Below are 3,885 nucleotides of genomic sequence, written 5' to 3' on the forward strand. Positions count from 1 at the left end.
TCGAGTGTGACATTCTAACAAGCAGACCATTTGGAGGAAGACAAATTCCAGTAAAAGCCTCCATTGTCCTCTCTGTTTTAAATCCAAAAGTTATAAGAGGCAAATACTTATATATCTATATCTGTAATCAATTCTGATTCATAACTCTGCAATAGAAACCAATGCCAGAACATAATAGGGGAAATTGAGTGCATCTATTCAGAAAGGAAAATATACAAGCTGAATTTAACCAAACACAATGCCAAAAAAGAGTTTTGATATAATTTTCTGTCACAATTTTCTGAGACTATCAAACATTCATGCTTGTGGTCTAGGAAATATTAAACATTCAATTGCAATGCTTTGCTTAAAATTTTATAGAATAAGCCAAACTAATGAAAAGCTTTAAAAAGATATTGGCTGGAATCATAGTCCGTGCTTCCATATGATCCATACACAGTACTATGCCCTAGCTTCACTCCCTCATTTAGATCATCAAGAGAAACATCACCTTCCAAGGCTTGAGCTATCTGGAGAACATGGCTACTTTCAGTCCAGGCACTCAAAACAATAGCATTGAAATACAAGCATGTTGTACACACAATATAATTCAAAGCTTGACAAATATATCTCACTAGAAGTAGACAACATACCTGTGCCATACGAGGGTGTCTTCTTGCAAAATATTGAACAGAAGAGGCTGCACATGCAACCAGTTGCATCATCTTATTTGAATTTTAGTTTTGCAATTGGCAATCAACAAGTTCATCAACATTGCCATCTTCAAATGCTCGAGTAAGGGTAGGTTGAGCTTGCACAATGATAAATCCTCGTATCAGTTTTAAACCATGGATATTTGATAAATTGGCATAAGATTTTTGTCAGTAATAGTATCACATTATACATTATAATCACAGCTATGGTACTAACCCAATCCATTAGACTTCCTTTAATAAATGATGCAGGTGAATCTACTGCCCTAAGACCAGTAATCAACTCAAGGAGCATGCTACCAAAAGAAAAAACATCTTATTTGTTTGTCAATTTACAACTTGAAGCATATTCAAGAGCCAAATACCTACCCATACAAATGATAAGTCTCCTTGAATTAGAAAGAAAAAAGGTAGCAAATAGATTCAGATGAAATGAAGGGTAGGAGAGAAAGTGGGAAGCACAATTGACTATGCAGTTGAAATATTTGCACCCAAAAGTTCCAATAAGCGTTGTAGAGACATTAGTAAAGCCATCAGAAGCAAGCTTTGCATTCCAAAATTTGCAATTTGAAGCCAAAAACCATCAAGATTAGTTGGATTGCATATTTAAGGTTATAAAATAGAGTTTGTTGCTTAGTAGCCTACCTTAGGTTCAAGGTTCAAATCTAGAAGAATATTGGATGATTTGATGCCACGATGAATAATCTTGGGATAACCTGGAAACCAGCATAAATTTAGAACCTTATGCCACTAAGTTACCAGTTCTTCCCCTTTTGGCCTGGGTTCCGGTTCTGGTTCTTACCCGGTCCTGGTTCTCCCTGGGTTCTCCTTTGGTTCCTCCCGAGTCCTTCCCAGGTGGCCGGGTTCCCTGTGGGTCCTGCGTCGCAGGACCCACAGGGAACCCGACCACCTGGGAAGGACCCGGGTGGAACCCAGGTCGAACCCAAGAGGACCCGGGTGAACCCAGGAGCAGGACCCACAAGGAACCCGGCCACCTGGGAAGGACCCGGGTGGAACCCAGGTCGAACCTAGGAAAACCCAGGTGAACCCAGGAGGACCCGCGTCAACCCAGGCCCGTGGTTTCCCAAAAACAGGGCCCACGGGTCAAAAAAACAATAAAAAATAATAAAAAAAGACATTTTAAAATAGTTTTTTTATAATAAAACTCTAATTCACCCCTTTATGACTTTTTAAAAAAGACTTGAAACTTGAATATTATCTTTTTTGCAAATTATGAATATGATATTAGACTTTAGTTTGTTAGTTTACTGATTACATTTGCGATATATGAATATTTATTGGCATTGGCAATTAATAATTATGGATTTATGATTTATGATTTATCATTTATGTATGGAAAGTCACATTGTATATTTTATTTTTGTATGGATTGTATATATTGACCCGTACCCAAGATTTTTTTTTTTTTGAATCCGCGAATCCGTACGCAAATCCGAACCCGAATCCGAACCTGGACCGGTAACTTAGTTATGCCATATAGTAAGTCTACAAGAAGATAGACAATAAGAACAACATAACTAACAATCTTCATGTAGATAAGCAAGTCCACGGGCTGCTCCTATTGCAATCTTCATCTTATGTTGCCAATCCATCATTGTCAGTTGTTTTTTCCCTGTGATTGGTAAGAAGAAAGGGGATTGTGGAGATGTGAGTAAAGCCATCAGAAGCAAGCTTTGCTAGTCCAAAATCTGCAACCTGAAGCCAAAAACTATCAAGACCGATTGGATTGCATATTGAAGGTTATAAAATTGAGTTTGTTGCTCAGTAGCCTACCTTAGCTTCAAAGTTCAAATCTAGAAGAATATTGGATGATTTGATCCCACGATGAATAATCTTGGGATAGCCTGGAAACCAACACAAATTTAGAACCTTATGCCATATAGTAAGTCTACAAGAAGATAAGACAATAAGAACAACATAACTAAAAGTCAATATTAACAAGGATGGTCAAGGTCAGCAAATCAAGATAGTTTTGATGAGAGGTTTGTAATGGAGTGGTGACATGGTGACAGCCCTAGTAAAGACAAATAAATGGAGTCTTAAAGATGAAAATGACAAACATAAAATCTCTTCTATATGTTAGTAATAAATTATAGAAGGATATTATGAAATCCTTTAAACAATTAAGATGGCAGTGAAGTACATGGCATTAAGGAAAACTTAAGGAATTCATCATATGCATAGACATTAACATGGGGGTTGATAAGTAAAGAGAACACTACATGACATAGGTTACTACTGATGACAGATAAATGGTAGTTTTTGAAGGAATTTAAAAGGCAAGCACTAGCTCAATATTTTGAGCAGACAAGCTTGATATTATGGCTTTCCTCTGCTATCTCAAACTATGTCTAGTCAAAATTAGGCAGATCTGGTATATTCTTATGTCTATAGCATTGGATATGGTTGCTGCTTTGACCACTCATCTAGCGTAACAGTAAAATACCCTCTTTGGATGAAAGCCTCAACAAAATAAAATAGATTTAAAGGTTTTTTTTTTCAATTAGATGATGTTTGTGAGGAACTAGAGTTTACAGAGAATTAACAAATCTGGTTTATTCAAAATTTACTGTGAACACATGGAATGTTGCAATTGAAATTTGAGGAGGTTCAGTTGGACAATGGGACTATTTCCCATGTGAACTGTTCTCTTCCTATACCTTAAAATGTCTAGAAAAACAAGATACTAAAATAAATGTAGAATACCCAAAACAGAGTGATAGTCATGTTTTGCAAGATGCCATTGCTAACAAAGAAGTTGAAGTCTGTAAAGTTAGTGTATGGAGAGAATTTTAGAGCAGATAAGGCAAAAGGCCATTAGTTACAATTTTTAGCAAATGTGGTTCTAGTTAACAACCGAAGCCATGCTAATTGCTAGGACATTAAGGACATGGATTATATCTTCCCTGGGGCCTAATGCTGTTGCAAAGCACATTGTAGAGCTAGTAGAAGCCTCAAGCATACATACTAGTAGTTTAAAGAACCATGACAATGCAAAAATATTTAGATAATTTTTAATGGCAATGCAACAAGATTTAAATTGTATCAGATAAACAATTTAATCATAAACTGAGAATAGAGCATGACTTAGATAAGTTTAAAATTGATAGAATTATTGCCAGCTGTAAAGAAGAAAAGGGAAAAGGTGGGCAATTTAGATAACATGGAAAAT

At 36.2% G+C, this 3,885-nt stretch overlaps 1 pseudogene; it reads right to left on the minus strand.

The window, feature by feature from the left end:
- Positions 1-303: 303 nt before the first annotated feature.
- On the minus strand, positions 304-2,305 carry LOC131030066 (proline-rich receptor-like protein kinase PERK1; annotated as a pseudogene).
- Positions 2,306-3,885: the final 1,580 nt, after the last annotated feature.

This window comes from Cryptomeria japonica, chromosome 7 (assembly GCF_030272615.1).
Source record: "Cryptomeria japonica chromosome 7, Sugi_1.0, whole genome shotgun sequence".
Taxonomy (NCBI): domain Eukaryota; kingdom Viridiplantae; phylum Streptophyta; class Pinopsida; order Cupressales; family Cupressaceae; genus Cryptomeria; species Cryptomeria japonica.